Consider the following 23,185-nt stretch of genomic DNA (forward strand, 5'->3'; position numbering starts at 1 on the left):
CATACTCTAATCTAAGTGGATGCCGGACACACAGTCTGTTAAATCTATATTGCTTTCTTTCTCTCCTTCCGCTTCCAAACTTAGACGAACTTTCTTCGTTCACATCGTGAGAATGTTTGGATGTTTAAAATGCAAATGTAATTTCACACAACAGTAAGCCGGCCAGCGAGTGCATTCTTGCCTTCCTTTCTCTACAAGAACGCCAGTAATAGAATCAGTGGGACACGAGACTCGACTCATTCCTGAACAGAGAAAGCAAGGGTTCACAGATGCTGCAGAACATACGCGGATAAAAAAAAAGAGTGTAGGCGAAGAAAATAAACGATGAACTCCGTTTTTTATTTATAAAATGTAGAGAAATTATGATCAGTGAACGAATAGCTGGTAAACGGAGACGGTTTGGGATTGCTCGATTTTATTCTCTTGGATGAATAATTGCAGATTTTTATGCTTTCAGTTATTCTATTTTTTATATTAAGTTTATATTGCAAATATGTATGTGTATTGTTTTTTCTATTTCTGGTTTGATTTATTTTTGTATACTGAAAACAATGATATTCTTTTCAGACTGAAAGGAACATTGTTGTTTTCAATCCACTGTTAGTTCGATTTTTCATTGTTGGATATTTCACTTTTATTCTCAAGAAGTCATTGTTGGATTGATACAGTTTCATTGTTGGGGTTGAATTCTCACTGTTGAATATATTATGATTATTTTGCTTTATCGTATAAGAGCTCTTCTTCATGGAATAATTGTTAATGAAAGTAAGTATTTGCGATTAAAGAAAAGCCTCTAGATAATCTTTCCCCGTAAACTTGAAAATCACAAAAGTCTATTAGCAAAATGGCGTGTTTAAATATTCCAAAAGGACCGCTGGTCTATGAGGTAAGTTTTTGTTTTCTTAAATCTGAAACCCGGAGAGTTTTGCTCTCGTAAAAAACTTCACAATCATCAGAAGTAGTAGGGGTGGCACTAGTGACAAGATCAAGATCAAGATAAGATAAGGAAAGTGGGCGTGGCTTCCTGACGTCATTGTGTGCATGGCTTCATGGGTGTGTAAGGTTTGGAATTTCCGTGTGGGCAAGTGTGTCACTGGCTTCTGTTGTTGTGTTTTGGTTCGCGTATGGGATTATGGGTGATGGTAGAGATAAGGATTCGTGTTGTGATTGGTGGTGCAGTTCTGACAAGATGAAGATCAAGATAAGATAAGGAATCGTGACGTGAATGTTTGTTGTTATGAGATGTAGATAAGTGACGTCATTTGTTAGTTGTAAATAAGTGACGTTATTGTTTTGAATGGAAAGGGAAATATTAGTGTATAAGTAATCGTGTTGTCATTGGTGGACACTTCTGACCAGATCAAGATCAAGATAAGATAAGGAATCGTGACGCGAATGTTTGTTGTTATTGAGTTTGGAATGATAATTTAATTTAACTATATTCTATGTCACTCAAACATACAGTTTTTTTTTCTTCTATAGATGGTTGTACTAATTTTCCAATACATTTTGGGCATTTCTTTCCTGTTAAAGTGTGGGAATTCTTAGAGAAAGTCGTGATGGCTCTCGTGTTTCGAGTTTTTCTGAATAATTAATTATATACTTAAAAAACCTGTCCTTAAACACACATACACACACACACACACATATACATATTAGATATAAAAAATCGCTAATGTATCCATGTTGATACTCTAATATATACCCTATGATTATTCTTATGGAAAAAAAAACAAAAAAACTATTCAGTATTAGAATTACGCTTACCAAAAACATACGAGCAGTTGTTATGTTTAAGTTAAATGTGACACACATCTGTCATTGTCGTCTGTGGAAATTCTTAGAGTATGTCGTGATGGCGGGTGTGATTAGATTTTTATGAATAATTAATTATATATTGGTGTCACTCAAACATACGGTTTTTTTTTTTTTTCCCCCCCCCCCCCCCACCCCCCCCCCCCCCCACCCCCCCCCCCCCCCACCCCCCCCCCCCCCCACCCCCCCCCCCCCCCACCCCCCCCCCCCCCCACCCCCCCCCCCCCCCACCCCCCCCCCCCCCCACCCCCCCCCCCCCCCACCCCCCCCCCCCCCCACCCCCCCCCCCCCCCACCCCCCCCCCCCCCCACCCCCCCCCCCCCCCACCCCCCCCCCCCCCCACCCCCCCCCCCCCCCACCCCCCCCCCCCCCCACCCCCCCCCCCCCCCACCCCCCCCCCCCCCCACCCCCCCCCCCCCCCACCCCCCCCCCCCCCCACCCCCCCCCCCCCCCACCCCCCCCCCCCCCCACCCCCCCCCCCCCCCACCCCCCCCCCCCCCCACCCCCCCCCCCCCCCACCCCCCCCCCCCCCCACCCCCCCCCCCCCCCACCCCCCCCCCCCCCCACCCCCCCCCCCCCCCACCCCCCCCCCCCCCCACCCCCCCCCCCCCCCACCCATCTAATACTGAATAGTTTTTTTTTTTTTTTTTTTCCCATAAGAATAATCATAGGGTATATATTAGAGTATCAACATGGACACATTAGCAATTTTTATGTCTAGTGTGTGTGTGTGTGTGTGTGTGTTTAAGGACAGGTACTTTAAGTATATAATTAATTATTCAGAAAAGCTCGAAACACGAGAGCCATCACGACTTACTCTAAGAATTCCCACCCTTTAACAGGAAACAAATACCCCAAATGTATTGGAAAATTAGTACAACCAACTATATAAAATAAAAAAAAAAATAAAAAAAAAATAAAAAAAAAAAACCGTATGTTTGAGTGACACCAATATATAATTAATTATTCATAAAAATCTAATCACACCCGCCATCACGACATACTCTAAGAATTTCCACAGACGACAATGACAGATGTGTGTCACATTTAACTTAAACATAACAACTGCTCGTATGTTTTTGGTAAGCGTAATTCTAATACTGAATAGTTTTTTTGTTTTTTTTTTCATAAGAATAATCATAGGGTATATATTAGAGTATCAACATGGATACATTAGCGATTTTTTATATCTAATATGTATATGTGTGTGTGTGTGTGTGTATGTGTGTTTAAGGACAGGTTTTTTAAGTATATAATTAATTATTCAGAAAAACTCGAAACACGAGAGCCATCACGACTTTCTCTAAGAATTCCCACACTTTAACAGGAAAGAAATGCCCAAAATGTATTGGAAAATTAGTACAACCATCTATAGAAGAAAAAAAAACTGTATGTTTGAGTGACATAGAATATAGTTAAATTAAATTATCATTCCAAACTCAATAACAACAAACATTCGCGTCACGATTCCTTATCTTATCTTGATCTTGATCTGGTCAGAAGTGTCCACCAATGACAACACGATTACTTATACACTAATATTTCCCTTTCCATTCAAAACAATAACGTCACTTATTTACAACTAACAAATGACGTCACTTATCTACATCTCATAACAACAAACATTCACGTCACGATTCCTTATCTTATCTTGATCTTCATCTTGTCAGAACTGCACCACCAATCACAACACGAATCCTTATCTCTACCATCACCCATAATCCCATACGCGAACCAAAACACAACAACAGAAGCCAGTGACACACTTGCCCACACGGAAATTCCAAACCTTACACACCCATGAAGCCATGCACACAATGACGTCATCAACCAATCACGTCACGATTCCTTATCTTATCTTGATCTTGATCTTGTCACTAGTGCACCACCAATCACAACACGAATCCTTATCTCTAATATATCTCCCTTTTCCATTCAAAACAACAACGTCACTTATTTACAAATAACAAATGACGACATTTATTTACAAATAAAAAATGACGTCACTTATCTACATCTGAAAACAACACACACCCACCTCACCATTCCTTATCTTATCTTGATCTTCATCTTGTCAGAACTGCACCACCAATCACAACACGAATCCTTATCTCTACCATCACCCATAATCCCATACGCGAACCAAAACACAACAACAGAAGCCAGTGACACACTTGCCCACACGGAAATTCCAAACCTTACACACCCATGAAGCCATGCACACAATGACGTCAGGAAGCCACGCCCACTTTCCTTATCTTATCTTGATCTTGATCTTGTCACTAGTGCCACCCCTACTACTATCAGAGAAGAAGAGTGGATGATTAGATATTTTCTAGTTCGAGAAAATATCTCGGCAGGTTCTTTTGAATAGCTTAAAAGCTTGTCCTGAAACCGAATATCCAATTTGCTACAAAATCTATCTCTGGTAACTCATCTATCTCAGTTTGATGTGCAGATAGCGAAGAAAATTATTATTGAAAATTTCAAATTATTGAAAATTATTGAGATATAAATACTGTGCGTGGAAGAATATATCCTGAAGTCACTCAATAGCGCCACATTTTGACTTCTAAGTTCCAGCTTAAACTTCGATTAGTGATTTATAATGCAGGCTCGATCTTGATTCACGAGGATTGTTCTAGTTTTTGGAACATACTCTACACTACCAAATGAGCACATTTCCGTCAGTTATACCCTATTTGTCATAGTTATAAATATCGCTCAGGAGGACTACTGATGTAATCTATGCAACTGGCAAGTCTTGAAGATACTGACATCGGTTTTGACTGAAATAATAGATCCACTTTTCCAGAATCGTTTCCGTCCAACTAGAGTTTATTATCATCATTTATGTTTTAATTCGAATATAGAAGTGAGGGAATGAAGTTAAAATATCCCAAAGACTTAATCTGTCTCCCTTAAGATTTAATATTCCAGACCCTTAAGACTTAATTGACGTAATTCACAGGAGCTAAGGTAATTAATTACTTCTAGCTAGGATTTCTGATTAATAATTACGCTTATTAAAAGCATTTATAGCCTGGGGATAGAATGAATAACTCAATTCTTATCTTTCTATTTCAGAGTGTACTTTCTTATATAAATATGAACCCATTTATTATTAACATGTGGAAACGTATTAAAATTGAACGACTGTTCCTAAAACTATTTTACGTCATCCACAGTTTAATACAGTCACAAATAAAACGAAAAATAATAATTTACTTCGATTAATTAATATGTGCGCGGTTAGCCTAGTGGCTTTTCGCTTCACAACCATGTGCCTGGGAAAGAAGTGTAAGTTTCCGTCGCCGACGTGAGGAGCTTAAGGATCTATCTCAGACATAGCCAAGTTAGTCAGTCTTGGGCAGCAGGGTTTTTCTCACCAGTTTATCTGTGGTTTTTCCTCGGGAAACAAACCGGCCCCGTGAACACACGAGCTACAGTCACAGGATATACCGGGAGGCATAGGGCTAGTCGCCTTATCCTCGGGACGGGCACGACTTAGAAGGGCTTAAGATAGCTCTGTAATAGACCAATAGGCCTAACACGTAAAAGGGAGAAGAAGAAAAATTAAATATGTTCAGCATTGCAATGAACTTTTTATTTTCTGCGATAGGCAGCAGACATGCTGGAAAGTACTGGAAACGTCAACGCCATCTGTGGATCAACAAGTGAACTCTCATGCATGTTACTCAAGAAAATAAATAAAGATTAATTTAAAAAAAAATCTCTAGTGAGCAGATTAGATTGTTGTAAAGAGGGATGGAGCCTCCCCCCCCTCCCTATTAATATAAATTATATAAAAAATGAAGTAAAATTATAGAATTATAATTCAGTGAATTATTTTCAAATCCAACAACGCTATTGGTCCCTGGAAAAATAAAACCTACCATTTAAGGGAAACAAAAACACAGACGAAAGTTTCAAGAATGATTCCATCGCCTATTTTTATTTTATTTTATTTTTGATAAAAACATTCAATTCCTAGCTTCTCGCCTGAAATCGAGCAGTGTGTACCTCCAAAAATATCAGTTGTGAGACGATAAGGTAGTCATCTACTGTACTGCTTACAATTCCATCTTCCTTTAGGTATTTCCTGCCCATTTATTGTTATAGGAAAGCAGTGGATGTTTGCCGTTGCTTAGATACGGACCAGGAACACAGATGCCATGCTCCAGGGCATTTCTTTTACTTTCATTTTCAAAGAAGTATCTGGCAGAATCGACTCCCTGACAAGAGCGTGCCTCTTCAGTCACTGTTTTTTTTTTTAACTCTCTCTCTCTTTCTTACTATTGGCAATATTTGATGATTTATTTGCAATCTTTAATAGCGAACAAATGACCAACTCCATCTGTACATCTCGGGTAAATCCCTAAGGCCAAACCTTTCCCCTAAGTTATCAAACGGCCTTTTGTTCCCTCTCAATAGTGATTTCTCCTACTCCCCTCCCTGCAACTGCCTCGTTGGATGTTATTTAAATGCGTTGTTTGCGTATCCAAATATATTTTTTTGAGTTTTTTCTAAGCTCGATTGCTGGGTGTGAGCTTCTTTTTCTTCAATAAAAAATAAGAACATATAAAGTCCAAATGATCAAATGGGATCATCGATGACCCTTGGAATTATCGAAATTCAAAGAGTGATAATCCCACCCATTCGACAGATGGTGGGATTATCACTCGGACTTTACTAGCCTAAGATGTCTATTTTCCAATAAGAAATAAGGAGAATATTATCCTAACTTTTAAACAGCCCTATTTTTATAAACATATCCAGTCACGTTTACTAACACTGAGCAATAATACTTTTGAACAATACAAAATGCTGATATTGAGCCAGCATGAAAGCATTTGCTGTAATTAAGCAAACATTTTTTTTTCTCTCTTTCTGAATAGATCCTTTATTAAGCAATGCTAGGTAGACTAGCAATATCCAATGCTACTGGCAACTTCAGTTGATTTCTAACTGAAAGTAAGTGACGGTCAATTAGTTTCGTGACGTCATCAGATATTTTTTCTGCTTGTGATGAGCCGATAGTAAGCTCTTTGCATTATTACATTTATTTTCGAAAATTGCCCGGATGTTACAGAAGTTTAAAAGGAAGAAAACCAACATCTCGTATTAAATTGATTCCTTGGTATTCGAAATGGATTTTCTTAGTTGAATCCAGTCGCTTCGTTATTTCAACCAACTGTGACTATTAATAGCACCACAGGGGAATTTTACAAGCTCCTTCAGGCCCTAATTCTGAAATAAGAACAAAAAAAAAGGATGACCGTACATAAATATTCTCTCTCTAGTTTATCAAGTTTGCCACTGAATTTTTTTATACTTAAAGAGGGGCGAGTTCGTCCATTTTGCCCCTCCATTCCTAACGAACTTTTCCTATCCACTTCTTGTCTAGGAAAGAAACTTCGATTCATATTCAGTCTGTGAAAGGATTTATTTGCCTTAATAAATCCGAAAACTATCTCGGAAAAATAAACCAAAATCTTAATCGGGCAATATTCACTTTTTGATTGCGTCGTATGGATATACTAATAAAGGAAATAGCAACTTAAATGCACCTATTTTGGGCAGCTAATTCCTTTATATTCTGTCAATACATTCTAACTCGTTCCTTTTATATTCCGCGCATTCCATCAGTTTCAACCTCACGGCAATGCAGGCAATCGGTTAGCATTATCAGCCCGTCAAGAAATTCAATATTTTCAATACACCCGTTTTGATTAATGAGAATGATAATTAAAATAACAATTCCGGTGATAAATTCGCCACGTGAAGAGTTCGAAGTAACTAGTGGGATGCCGAACAGGAGATATTACTGAAGTAATTAATCGATCATAAATATGCAAATTAACGACATAAAATGAAAGGAGAAAAATACTCTCAGTGAGAGGTCTGAGGACGTGTGCGGCGAATGAAGTTACTTATTATGGTTTTCGTAGCCAGTTCTACAGAGAAATAATTTGTTGGTTCCATTATGGTGTTGTGTATGGCCTAATGGGTAGCAATGAAGACTTAGGAAGTGTTTTTACAACCCAACTAGCAAACTGCATCCCGCTGTAAATGGAAATTTCTCGAATTACCAACGCTAGGTGACTCGGAAGGAAACCAACCATCCTTTTTACGTAAGTATTCCCCCCCCCCCCCCATTTTAGTAGAATGTCCTTGCTCAGAATCTAAATTGCCACGAGGTAAAAAGATTAAAAATTTAAGCGTGGTTAATTGGTTTTCGTGTGCTGTTTGTCGAATGCAGACTTTAAAATGAAGCCTCGACTGTACTTAATTAACTAAACTTGCATTAACTAGGATGACCACCCGATAATTAAATATAGTCACGTGTTCTGTAACCTTACGAGTTCCTCTTGACTCTATTTTTCTTGCGAGAAAATAATTTATTTGTTAAAAATAAAACAAAATTCAACCCAAGTCGCTCCTCAAGATATTTACAACGAATACTTGCAATAGAAAACGACAAAGGTCAAGAATTTTTAGAATTCTTTCGTTGACAGGGTGTTTTATACTCTGCGAGATCTCTGTACATCCCTCGACTATAAATCTCCAACTCCCTAGAGGTACTCTAACACTATACCTTTATTATAAAAGGGACATAAACATAGTTTAACACCTGACAAAACAGTTCACTATTCATTATACTAATGCTGTCTTCAGTTCAGCCCGTTTTATTCAATGTTTTTCAGTTAAAACACTATGTGTGACTTATAGAACGAAATTCATATCTCAACTACTCCCCTATGGCCAATGACGTATGATATAGGAGTCTCCATCTGGCGGAAATAACATAAAATACTCGAAGAAATAACCCCCTCCTGTTCGTGAACTAAATTCCAAATCTGATAAAGGAAATAAATAACCGCATCTCTGACATCATATCCTGAGAGAAACACTAAATAATTCCCAGTCTTGAAATTAAAACTGAGCTGATGCAAGACACATTCGCACACAGAAAAGTCTTAACACGTATTTTCTCCCTTTTTTTCCTAACTCACGAAGAAATATAGAATTCGATAAAAGATGGCGTTTTTGTATCGATCATTATGCGGATAAAAAAAAGGAAGTTAGAGAAATGTATTTCAAACTGAAAAGGCTTTGGGATTTCCGGTTAACAGTATTACTTAGATCTATATATCTGGAGTTCAATAAATAGTAAGGAAAAACACTTCTATTTCTTCTTTTCTTTTAAGTTATTGAGATCCCAAACGAACACACAACATGTTTAAAAAGAAGGGGAAATAAATACCCAGCAGAGAGAACTATTTAAAATCCTGAATGGATATAGAACGAGAAAGTACGTAAGAATTTTAAAATAATTCCATACCGGAGTTGCTCCGCATAGCACCTTTCACTAAAGCAACATGTTCCGTTTTCCGTTCTTTAATATATCATAATGAGACAACGTGCGGTTCTTCTACATCATGTGATTTATAGTGGTGGTATTGTATTACCACAAGCATCTTATGCTGAAGGCGACTCATATTGTACTCTGGAAAGGATTCACTGGTATTTTGGCATTGCTTTTGTCTGTTAGCATTTAGTGGTGTTTTTGATAATATAATCTTTTAAAATCGAGACGTTTATAAATATTTTGGTGCGGAAGTCGTGATGGTTGAAATTCATGTAAAAAACAAACGTTTCACGATTAGAGAGGTAGTACAAGTTTTCAACAGTGCGTACGGCATTGATCGGTGAGTGTTAACATAATACTTAGAGGTGGGATGGGTGTTAAAAAGTGTAGTTAAGATAACTCCCATGGAGATTAAAAAGAAGTCAATTGCAGAGATCGCATAAATTGTTTTCAAAGCAGAAAATGATCTCCATTTTTCCCGTTCCTAAAGCTGAAGATGTTTTTTAAAAGATCTGTCAGTTTAATTTAGAAAATGTTATTCGAAAACTAAACATAACCTCAGTTTCTACGAGAGAGGGAAATGTTGTCGAAACCAGTAAGTTCATTTATGTTATGCATCAAATATTGTGTCGACACTGAGTTCTTCACAGATCCTTTTTTCTCTCAAACCGAAGTACGCCTTTGACTTCTCCCTTGGAGCTATGATCACACGAGGTGCTACCCAAAAGTTCGAGTAATTTGAATAGCGTGTACGAACCGGTTGTAGTGCGGCCTTCCGCCGCTATAAGGTGCGAATAGTACCTTTTGTGAATCAGCATGCCAACAGCCCGCAAGTTGAGAGGCTGCGTTTTTGGGTTACGTAAGTTTTTGGAACGTCGTGTTTTAGCGGTTCGGAGATTTTCTTCTCCAACTGAAATGGTGGATTTTAAGCAGAAAAAAAAATCTGCATCAAATTTTGCTTCGTCCTCAGAATTCGTGCCGAGACTGCCAGAAAAAACATCGTTTTGCTGTTTGCATGGAGCTCAAAGATCAAAGCAGAGATGACTCCAACTTTATATTCAAGGTCATAACTGTCGATGAATCATGAGTTTACGGTTATAGACAAAGCAGCAGTCATCGCCGTGGATGTCTCCAAATTCATTGAGGCCGAAAAAAGTGCTTCAAGTTCGCAGCAATGTTGATCTTTTTTTTTTTTTTTGACATTCACGGCATTGTCTACAAGCAATTGCTTCCGCCCCCCCGCCTCAGTCAAACTGTCAACGGCAAGTTTTACTGTGAAGTTTTGAAACGGCTACGAGAGAGCATTCCGCGCCCAAACTTCTAGACGAGTGGAAGAATCTCTATCACAACTCGTTCTTCGGCATTCTTGGCTTTCAAAAATACGAACATTGATGTTTTTATTTTTGAAATCGTCTTTTGAAATTATCTCGTTTCCTGAGACACTTTCATGTTGTCTAAAATGACATTTCGGCTGAAAGGGTGACATTTTGGCACAATTGAGGAGATCCAAGCAAAATCGCACGAGGTGATCAACAGTCGCACTGGAGGACTTCCAGGAATAGGATGCATGGAATCATGAAAAAGCCTCTCTCTCTCTCTCTCTCTCTCTCTCTGTGTGTGTGTGTGTGTGTGTGTGTGTGTGTGTGTGTGTGTGTGTGTGTGTGTGTGTGTGTGTGTGTGTGTGTGTGTGTGTGTGTGTGTGTTTCGTCATCATACTAAAGCATTCCAAAGGCCTATTTTTTCCAATGATGGTTAGCTCTGCACGACATACGTAGAACCTCCAGTGCATTGTTTTATTGGGGACGATGTTTGATTTTAACACAACAGTCCTTCATGGAGCCTAGGCAATGTAACGTTATGCGAATTATCTGACGAACAAAGAAAGGGATAGATGGATATGGATGCTTGTGATTGTCTTTAGGTGGGAGATGAATTTAATTTCTTGGTGTAACATTACCACCCCGCTAGTTGGAGACCTGAAGTAGTTGAAAATGTTCCATATTTGATCTCTAGAGCAGGGTTCCTGGACTATGTAAAAATAAATAAAAGTTACAAAAAATATATAAATATCATTCAAAATAGGAAACAAATCCTTAATCACCCCCGTTACGAATGTACTATAACTAAACTTTTGTGGGTGAGAGCACATAAAAAACGTTGGCCGTAAATTAGCTTAGTGTCGTGCAGTTTCACAAAATGAAAGAATCACTGACAACATAACAGTCTCTGATGGTATCTCCTTTGCAATCAGTTAGCACAAAGTCAGGATCCACCAATTTCTGTACTGTACACCACTATAATAATTTATCGTGCATTCCCTTCCCAGAGTACCTTATAACTTGTTGTATTATTTGGTTGTCACTGGTAAAGAGTATGTGAGATGAAGAAATGTCTATTTCTTTCAGCACAGTGGTGTGCATGCATACAAGAACCACTTAATGATCGATAGAAAAGCAAGAGTAATTTCACCTTGTTTCATGGATACAAATCTTTTAAATTAAGAGTTAAATTATACTTTGCGCACTACTGGATCAGTTCAATTATAAATATTTGAACAAATCGAGTAAAATAAGTTTATTTAAATTATTTCTGTTATTTGAAATATCTGTTTAATTTATCAGCTTATAGTGAATTTTTAATTGAAATATTTGACTTAATGTTTTTAACTATGCAATAGCTACAAGACAGAGAGAGAGAGAGAGAGAGAGAGAGAGATGAGCTGATAAAGAAAGAAAATCTTCTTTCTTTATCCGCTTTTCTTTTCTTTTTCTTTGTAGAAGAAGCAGAACTCGATATAGATCAAGTGGTTATTCTTTTTTATCTCCAAACATTCTCAAATGGAAGTCCACTGGTTTACGAAGGCACAACTCGAAACGAAGGCCGCCGTATATGCAACGAAAGATCTTTCGTACTAATCTTATGACACAAGAGAATGCGCACTTTATAACAATCTCGTTTTGCTTCGGTCGAGATCTGAAGGGAATTCTGCTTCGCTTCTTTTGAACTTGCTCTTGAGAAACACAAGAACGGCAGTATCTTCGTATTATTCAATTAGTAAGACACACAGACACCCATTCTGTCTGTCGTAAAGGTCAAAGCAGAAAGCATAAGGAGAACTTAAAACAAGATAATTTAGTTTTAAGAAACGTATAAGGTTTCAATGGTCACTGCTTTTCCAGGAACTGAAGTTTTGAAACCACTTGAGAAGTTTCAGCATGAACGCCGAAGTAAATAAAGACATCAATATTCAACCTAAACTCAATGACAAGAATGCAAGGAAGAGCGCAGACACTCCAATTGGATTACACTTTAATTTTATTATGAAAAAATCAGCAACCTATAAAACAAAGACTATCTGAGCCACTTGTAGGACCTTATTCAGATATAGAAAACACAAATACAATTTGGAGTCACTAGGGGATTGAAGTTTTTCTTTTGAAATACGGGAAGATGCCAATTTTGTTTCGAGTATAAAGTAAGATATCGAAGTATAGAATATTGGTCGTGTGAGATTGACATTTTGAGCAAGTTTGGAAAATCATATTCAAAAAAACATTTTAGTACCAACTAATAACAGTATTGATAATAATAAATCAATTACAATTTTTTATTGTAAGTGATTATTGCGACTATTCGTAAACAAGGATGTTTACCAATATCTCATCACTTCACCTACAGGAAAAAAAAGATGCTCACCTTTTTTTCTTCTTCAGTTATTTTGTAAAATAGATGTGTGGAAGGATCATTTTATACTTACGCATTACTACAGGTTTACTCATGAGTTTGTTTATAGTTGTAAACCCCTGAGATGAATGTCGTCTGAGTGGAAGATGTCTTCATCATCATGAAAAGATAAGGCAAAGATGAGCATTTTGTATGATGCAAAGGAGTAGATCGATCACGACATTTTCTTCGCAAAGGATATATATATATATATATATATATATATATACAGTCGTCAGAATCGGCCTCAAAATGATCTTCTGTGAAATGTATCCCGCTAGGTCTGGGGTGGCCAACCTTTTTAAGTGTGCGTGCCAAAATCGCCAAATCTTTGATGCAAATTTTTCTCACGTTCTAACCAAAATTTTGCGGAACATATTATTATTTGGTATCTATTCAGCATTGGAAGAACCTTTCCAAATAATCAAAAATCACGCTAAAGCGGTAAAATCAAATAATATTGTAAGAGTGGTTATTATAAATCATGTAAGATTAGATGAATGCAAAAATTAGTGACGGAATTTTTACTTAGAAGTCCTTCTACGTAGCCTTTTGATAGCTTGAATATTTTTATCTGTATTTAAGTGTAATTCTAACTGCCATATAAAGCCGCACAATTTAAAGACGCAATATGTAACATCAGCAAAAGAGTAAAACAAAAATTCTGAATATTGTTTTGTTTTTGTTTTTTTATGAAGATCAAAAATCACGTTTTTTTCCACGTTTTTCCAATATATTACAGTGAACAATCTCATGATCGGTTTACTTGACAAAAACAATAAAAGAAAATAAAATTAAAGATATTCTTTTATTAATTCTTAATCCCTTACAAGTAATACATAAAAATTACAGATAAAATAAGATGTTATTTTACCCACATAATACAGGGTGGCCATAAAATAACTTTCCCTCTTTGGAGGCATCTGTAGCTAAAACCAATAAGCGGAATGAAACCAAATTTTTATTGAGACTTTTGAAGGCATGGGGAGATGATTTTCGTGAAAAAAAGATTTAGTACCAAAAGTCGCCGATAGGGGAAATTTTGGCGCTGGCGGAGCCTAAAACAAGCAGATAATTACATTAAAGGCAGATAAAATGGAATAATAACATTTCGACGGTGTAAACGACAGCTGCGTCACTCATTCCAGCTGGATATGTGGCGCGTTACAATGATAATAATAACAATAATAATTAAATTAAAACAACAACTTGCGAGAAATTAATGTAGTGATTGAACTGACAGGAAGCAATGTTTTATTCATAAGAATCAGGGTCCCCTGGACCACATACACGATTTTCAATGAACAACAACAGCAACGTCTGTTACTGTCTCTTCTTGCGCTGCTTTCCGTCCTCTGTCTCCTAGTGATCCAGTTTCTTCAAACTTCTTAATCATAGCTCTCAGTGCTACAGCTGACATAGGACCTGTACGCAGGTTATGAAGACTTCTAAATTCTCGAAGGGCCGCTACGGCATTGCACTGCTTAAAAGTCTACCTGAACGTTCCCAATCTCTTTTTAAGTGGAATTGGTGGCGCTGCTGTCACGTACGCATAAATTTTGCATAATCCTTTTTATCTGCGTTTACTGCAAATATTTGACTGTTTTCTGCTGCGCCAGCGCCAAAATTTCCCCTATCGGCTATGTTTGGTACTAAATCTATTTTTTTCGCGGAATTCATCTCTCCATTCCTTCGAAAGTCTCAATATAAAATGTAATCTCATTCCGTTTATTAGTTTTAGCTACAGATACCTCCAAAGAGGGGAAGTTAATTTATGGCCACCTTGTATATTAAACAGAAGTTAATCTTTAGCGTTTTTATCAGGAAACATCAAATCAAAACTAGAGAAAGAAAAATAGTGGACGTTTTATTTATTTAGCATCAACGAGACTTCTGCTGCTGCATCACTGATTACAGATAATTTATATCAGGTTTTTATTTTGTAATGTTTAGAAATATGCATGCGCTACTAGTTTCATCCGTATAGGCTACTCCTATTACGAGAATTAGCAAAGTTCATCACTGAGAACAATGATTCACAAGAATATGTAGATGCAAAAATGGATAGTAAAGCTGTTGCAAGGGTTTTAACACTTTCATTGGCAAGCTGAAAATTGGAATTTCGTGTGGTGGCCAATTTTTTTTTATTTTTTTATATTTTTATTTAGTTAGCGACGTCTACGCGATAACGCGTGATCGGCCGTTTGGTGAGACCTCGCATCGCGCGATATCACGTGATTGGCAATGAACATGTTAAAGCACAAACGTTTCTGGAATACACCCAGATTCTTAGTACTTCGTTTTCCACACTTAGCTCTGTTACTCCCGCTCTACTCTTTTCAATATTTTCGAAGTCAGCTATCCATATTTATCCACAAAAATGTTTGCAAGTTTAATTCATCCAGTTTTATAGTGTCTGGAAACTTAATGAATTCTGCAGTCTCTTCTAATTTTCTGAACTTAATAAATCTTAGAGAGAACTGCTCAACAGTTGATAAAGTGACGTTGAAAAATAGCTTTTGAAGTCATTGGCGGTCTGTTTTGTCATCCTTTCGGAGATCATTGATGTATTTCCTTAGATAATGAAGATAAATAAATCTCTCGCTGTCTTCATCCCTCTTAAAAACTCATAGTTTCATTTCAAATTCCTTTATGTCATCAAACATAACATACAGAGTCTTACCAGAGCCCTGTGGTTTAAGGTTCAAGTCGTTTAAATGTTCACAAAACTCTGCGAAAAAACACCAGTTTACAAACTCAGAAGATTTCATGCATTTCTTTATAAGACATTTGTTTATAAGTCAATAAGAGATTTATCTCATCCAGGAATTCATTCAGGAATTTCATTTTATTCAATGCACGTGCAGAAATGTAATTAACAACCTTAGTTACTGGAAGTTTATTTTTCACTTGGTTAGAGTATAATAAATTTAGTTTAATCCTTTATCCAAGTGTAAGCAAACAAAGTTTGCTTTGTTTGCTTACACTTGGATAAAGGATTAAACTAAATTTATTATAACCTTAGTCACTGTTTGCATCACTTCTTGAAGTCCCTTTAGGCCAGCTTTTGCACATAAATTCTCCTCATGTATGATGCAATGAAAACTTATTGGATGACCAACATGTTTTGCAAACACATTTATAAATCCTGCTTCCTTACCAATCGTGCTGGGTGCACCATCTGTTGTGACGGATCCACTTTTGAAATATCAATTTACCGAATAGATAATTCGTTCCTAACTGCTTTACATATTTCAACCCCACGTACGCTCAGGTAGTGTTACAAGATTAATCATCTCTTCGCATACTTCGTCATTCCTACAAACTCGAGCAGAGACTGCAAGCCTAGCTGATGATGTAATGTCTGTGCTGTCATCAACACAAATAGAAAATAACAATATTTCTAAAAGGAATACAGAAGAAGAATTAACAAAAGATTTGGCTTCATGTTTCTTCTGTATTCCTTTCCAACTTAATCAACCTATCCTTAATCAATATGTTTTTATACTCACTGACAAATCGTTGATGCACAGGATAATTTTTTTTTACCTTTTCTGAAAGATTGTCAAAACTAAAAAGGAGCACATTCTAGCCATTCTTCTCTAATTTAATATACTCCCCATCACTGAGTGGTTTTCCATGTTGTACAATAACGTTTGAAACCTCAAAACTAGCTACAACTAAATTGGAACTAGACCTACCTGAAATAAATTTCATCAAAGTATCGGACTGTTGTTTTGCTCAGTCAACGAGAAATCAATTCTCTTTATTCTTGGTCACTTTTATTGCTTAAGTTCTTATGAAGAGTTCAAAATGTCTCTTTACAGAAGAAGTCCTACAAACAACTGATTCGGAACATAAAATGCATAATGCTTTATTATCTTTCTTAATCATACTACATTTTTCAGTCCAGTATTCTTTAAATTCTCTAATATCCTCTTTATTTGAATGTATTTGTTTCTTTGCTTGTGGTTTTGACATTAAATTGACAATAAATACTTCCAATCCATATTTTAATGATTCACGAATTAATTAAATCCAAATCCACATATATACACACTTTAGAAAACGATAAATTATTTACGAAACACGAACAAATATATAAAATGAAGGTAAAGGAGTCACGTCATGACTGGCTGCCTGGCGAATGATGCAGCAATTGAACGGGACAAAACTTGTACATCAGTATATCGCGAAGATAGATGGATTGGAAATACGATGTTTGTTTTATTTTCTTATTACTTTTTATTACTAAAACAGTTGATAGTATCTGTTTCTTTATTGCATTTTTATTTGGTATCGCTCTACTTAATGAAATTATATTCTATTAAATTAAAATATACAACTCAACGAAATGTTGGATATGTATTTATATTTATTTATTTAATTAATTATTTTTTTAAGGTGAGCCCTGGGTTGCGTGCCGGAAAAAAGCGCCAAGGGTTGCCCACCCCTGAGCTAAGTGGTTCTGAGTGTTCAGGAATTCTTACCCAATATAACAGCATTCTCGGTAGTGCATTCTTCACTGGTTTTACACGCCCTTATTGCCCGTGATATGCCAAGTATCTTGGATTTCTTTAATCATTATTTTTATAGGGAAAAGTGATCAGTCTTATGTATCAAATATTTTTATCTAAATTGCGTTTATTCTCCTGACTAATTGCCTGTTTGTGCGATAATCCTGCCGAAGGTTCATTCACCCTACTCACCTTACAAGATTTATCTTATTGTAACCTAACCCCCTTACAAATCAGAAAAACACTCCAATTTCATAATGTTATAAGATATACACCCTGAATTTGAAACTCCAGCTGCAAATCATTCCCACGTAGGCCAACTAGAGATGCAACTAACAGCGGAAGAATAGCTGGAATCACTTCTTGTAAGAAGAAGATTACTTAAAATAAAAAAAATCTGCTCCATATATCTGTGACGAGTTCTCGTAAATATGAGCATAAAGGAGAGTGTTTTCAAATGATACAAAATATGATATTAGCTAGCTAGAATTGCTGACATTTTCTGAGTTTGACCTCTTTTGGAAAGCTAGCTTATATCTTGAAAAAATGGCCTCAAAATGTTTCAAAAGAAAGCATTGGAAGATAATCACAAAAAGTTAACCAATGACTTGAACAACATAAGCATCCTTGGGCTTAAGTGGATCTTTCCAAATTGATTGCAAAGTCATTTACAGTGTATCAGTAAAACCACGCCTACTGTCTTATTACTTTATAGTCGCACCTGGTATACTTTCGCACGTTGTTTTCAAATGAGACAATTTTCTTAATTTGAGAGTTGAGAAAAGATAAGACGCTTATCAAGTAATGAACAAAACGTAGCTAAACTGATTAAAAAAAGAAGAAGAAGAAGAAAAAAGAGAGCGCCATTCTTATTAATATTTGGAGGATACACTTTAAAACCCCGTCAAGAGTCTCAAAGTATTGACTATTTTACAAGTTTTTAAATCCTTGAACTATACACGCACGTGTTTAAAAGACAAGAATGGATGTAACCAGTGATGAGCTGTAAGGGACTGGCGGGGGCTAGGCCGAGCCCTTTGTTAAATTTTTCTCAAATTTGCGATCCCCTTGTTCTTGTTTACTTTTTAATTTTTTCAAAAAAAAAATTTTTTTTCAAATATATTAAGCGGCAAACTCATACGGTAACCTAACAAAGTGATTTTATTAAATAAAATATTATAGTTACTGTTACTACCATTTTACAAATAAGAATTCACTTTTGGTAATCGCATATAAATACATAGAACTATAAAATAATGCTCCTTGATTGGTACCGTTGATTATCACTTGAAGTATAAAAACAAAAGAGAATACAGTATAACGTATTTCAATATTATTGTGTTTAGATAATATTTATTTATTATTTATAGATTGTTTGTCATAAAAACTTCTATCGCCAACAAAAGAAATTTATTTTGTTTATAAAAAATGCGGACTATTTCATATGTGCGATTATAAAAGATTTTATTCTTATTATATTGCGATAGTAAATAAATGTTTTCTTGTGTAAGATAAATTAACACAGATGATTGTGTGCAAATATTTCACGTTTAGATCATGAAATATTGGTTTAAAAATGATAGCCTTTACAGGTTGTCCCTTCATACTTTTTGATTGGTATTTGTACACAAGCTGTATTAATAAACATTTTTGTGTGAAATACGACTTTTTTTTTTGCTCGATGATGCGAGCCCTTTGTTAAACTTTCCATAGCTTACCGCTGGAAGTAACCGAATCAATATTAACAAATGTATGTTTGGTTGCAAAGTGTTTACGTTTGTGAGCCGTCTCAAGACAGTATTATTTAAAGTTAGACAAAGGTCATTAGATTTACTTCAATCTTGTTAGGATAAATTTATTGCCCAATAGGTATGCGACCCATGTTAGAATGTACAGTTTTTGTATGATTAGATCGCAATAAATGTTGCACATAATCGTTTAAATAATTAACGAATAATTATGAATATTTTCCAAAGCAATAACAACTGAAAATGCAATTAAAATAGAGTAATCAATTAAAATTATTCGTAAAAGAATTGAAACAAAAATGCAAAATATGATATTCAATAAAATGAGGACAAATGAGACTGACCAAAAGTGCCGTTAATTTTGTTATTAAATTTTATTTAATTTTTTTATTAAATTTTGTTATTTTGTTATTAAATTTTGTTCTTCATTTTTTATTAAATTTTGTTATTTTGTTATTAAATTTTGTTCTTCATTTTTTATTAAATTTTGTTATTAAATTTTGTTTTGTTATTAATTTATTTCAATTAAAATTTTTTATTTATTTTTATTAAATTTTGTTATTAAATTTTATTAGTTTTTAATTAAATTTTGTTGTTTAATTTCTTATTCAGTTTTATTTTGCTATTTATTTTCTTATTCAGTTTTATTTTGTTATTAAACATAATTTTTATTTTTTTTATTAAATTTTGTTGTTTAATTTCTTATTTAGTTTTATTTTGTTATTTATTTTCTTATTCAGTTTTATTTTGTTATTAAACATTATTATTATTTTTTTATTAAATTTTGTTGTTTAATTTCTTTTTCAGTTTTATTTTGTTATTTATTTTCTTATTCAGTTTTATTTTGTTATTAAACATTATTATTATTTTTTTCATATGGAATTTCACCAAAAGAATTCCTGACAAATTATGTTTCTCTCTGTGTGTGTGAGCCATTTCTAACTGCTTTTTCAGAAAATGTAAGTTTTTTCCCCGCACTATATTAAAGGAAAGTCGCTAGCGGCACCAACACCAAATTTCGTTTTGCAATTTCAGATTGTGGCGAACCTAAGAAACAAATTCTTGACAAAACTCACATCCACGTTGCCTTACAGCGCTATGAAGTGTAAAGGTCTATCCAACAACTGTTTGCTTCTCTTTTTTCTACGTAACATCATGGAGGTAGCTTACACTTCCTTCGTAATAAAGAATATTTGTTTACAGTAGGCAGTTTAAGAATTTTTAGAGTAAACTTTATTTCTCAAGGTAGTGCTTGCAGCAACCCAAAAATCTGCGTCTGTCTTTGAGCCTACCTTTTTTTTTTTTTGTGAAAAAATATTTTGACTGAAATGTGCAATAAGTTTAGTTCATTGTAGTTTGTTTGGATAAACTAATTATAAATACTGCCAGGAATGATCAACAACGTAAATTGTTTCAAGTGCTTCTTGAAGTCCATTTTCAGAACTCCAGCTATTTAGTTTATGTCAGCATTTTAACAGTTTGTAAGGTTAAGATGTTTTACTTCATAGCTCGTCCAGCTACTCAGACGAACGGTAATTTGAGCTGTTTCCAGAAATTGCCCAAAGTAAAAGAACTTGATTGTGGCGTATTGGCTAAATATCCTGTCACAGTCGACTAACTTAGCCCTATATAAATGTAACAAATTCTACCACGGGCGGTTAATTCTATCTGAAACAGTTTGATATGTATGTCAGTTGCGTATTTTTAGCACATGTTTTGCAGAAAAGAAATGGGAGTTTCTGGAATGGAATCTCGTCACCCTCAGCTAAAATCTTGTCCATACAAAGATTTTTTTAGAGTGGATTCGAATCCAGTTCCTTTCTAACCAAAAAGTATTTCTTCTGATGAGGGAACGTTTCAAATTAAATATATTCCACTGGATTATTTATTTTAATTCTCATAATTCCCATCGTTTCAAGCATCTCTTATCAACACCCAGATCTACATACATTGATGGTAAGTTATCGCACTTACAAGAGAAATCATTAAAAAACTGAACGTGAAATTTATTTTTTGCTTGTCAGATGCAATTAGGAATTCATGAGAGTTTTCATAATTTTTTCAATTCTTTAAATTTAATTGATAATTATCTCAACACTTCTTTCATTTTTTATTAGAATTTTTTATCAATTAACTTTCATGCCGATTAGTAATTTTGTAATTATCGCTTTTGCAAAGGTCAGTAGAACACATTATTCTGCCAGACACTTTTTTTTTATAAATTTAGTATTATACAAATTCTATTTTCAGTTATTTCTGAACCATTGCTAAAACTTAAATGGTCAAAGCATTAGAAAATTGTCACCTGTTGTGTTATAGGAAATCATGCATTAATGTACAATTTTCTTATATTACTTGTTTCTTCTTAGCATAATTGGAAGAACATCAAGTGCCTTTTCAGTTGGAAAATTCAAAGTTGGAATCCTGTCAGGAAAAGAAGAATATTTTAGGAGCATTTCGGTCTCAAGCGAGGACTTTTATTGCTCACAACAAAACGGTTACTTTATTGACAAAAAATAAATTAAAAAAGTTAAAGAAACGTGAGCCGCTTTCATATATTTTAAATAATTAAAGAAAAACATATATTATTTTAATTGGTGGTTTTGTTATTCTTATTTCAATCACTACCGACATGAGTCAGTTGGCATTTATTCACACATAATAAATTGTACACAATTATTCCTAAAAGTGGTATATTTTTGATCATATGTTCCATTAAGCTCTCCAGAATTAGCTTTTAAAATGCAAAAGATACTTCATACGTTCTCAGGAAAGCTTACTATATAAGTTTCAGCCTTCATGCAGCTATAAAATGAACGTTTGTAAATTTTCCTTTCATTTGCATATTTTAAACCCCTCATTTTTCTTTACTGACGGAATTATTCACTCATTTCTTGGTAACTTTAAAGAGCGATGTTGCAAATTCACACCAAAGGAATGTTTACTTAAATTTCAACATTTCTCTCTTTATATTCATTGTATCTAATCTGAGTCTCTCTCTCTCTCTCTCTCTCTCTCTGTGTCTAAAGAGAGTAATGTAACCCATTAGTGTTGCAGTAAAGAAATCACATACAGACAGTCTTTTTCTCTCGTTCTGTCTTTCATTAATTTAATAGACTTGGGTATGTGATTTTCCCCTCTCTGAACTTTCTTTCATTCTCGTGTTTGTAATTCCTTATTGCCACAAATATTGCTTGGAATTATGAGTGGCTTTCCACATTGAAATAAATGGGAACTTACTTCGTCTTCTATCCTAATATCCTGCTGAAGGACTGGTATTGATCAACAGCTGCATGCTTAGAGGAAAGTAATGTTGTACAGACAGTAGACAGTAGCAAATTAGGGAAAAAAATAAAGAAAGCTCGGGATAAAACACAATATATTCACAATATGAAAAAGGAAGGAAATGCAAAGAAGATACGGACATTGAAAAATAAAAAGACTCCAGTAAATGGAGGAATGTGTTAGAGTGAATGCTGTGAAAGGTGAAAGACTGAGCATACTTATTGGACTCTTAATAAGTACAATTAACACCGTAGACTAAATTATTTTATTCTCCTTTTACCTCATAAATGCGCCTGTTTTACAAGAAATTAGTCTTAACGTTTTTGATAAATTTGTGTTTTTGAGAAGTATTATTTCATATAGCGATCATAAGAAACATTTCATATTTCGTATTTGGAATTTGAATATTTCCAACATGAGATGTGGGACTGCTTTTAATTTCTATAATGATTTACCAATATTTATAAGTGCTACTGTCTTTCCATTTGCATTCATTGCATCGCTGCAAGTTTGCAATAGAACTGATTCAAAGTGAACGTATCTTGAAGCTTGAAATTAGCTGCCCTTCAAAGAGAAGCTTGCTCTTTCTTATGCAGAAGGGGTTGCTTAGAAGATGCGAAGATGTAACTTGCTCTTCTGCCAATTTCTCTGTTGGGGTTGGTTCTAATTACGGTTGTAATAACTAACAGCAGCTGACTATATCAACTTCTGAAAAGAGTCCTTGT

General features: G+C 35.2%; 1 long non-coding RNA gene across 2 annotated transcripts; it reads left to right on the forward strand.

Annotated features, from left to right (window-relative positions):
* Positions 1-737: 737 nt before the first annotated feature.
* On the forward strand, positions 738-21,709 carry LOC150097400 (uncharacterized). Of its 2 annotated transcripts, XR_016549700.1 has the most exons (4): positions 738-886; positions 17,315-17,472; positions 20,070-20,134; positions 21,545-21,709. It is a non-coding gene; the product is annotated as an uncharacterized LOC150097400 (long non-coding RNA). The 2 variants fall into 2 exon arrangements; XR_016549699.1 differs by lacking the exon at positions 20,070-20,134.
* Positions 21,710-23,185: the final 1,476 nt, after the last annotated feature.

The sequence above is a fragment of the Typopeltis vanoorti genome, chromosome 17, assembly GCF_054136105.1.
Source record: "Typopeltis vanoorti isolate ZY-2024b chromosome 17, IOZ_Tvanoo_1.0, whole genome shotgun sequence".
NCBI lineage: Eukaryota > Metazoa > Arthropoda > Arachnida > Uropygi > Thelyphonidae > Typopeltis > Typopeltis vanoorti.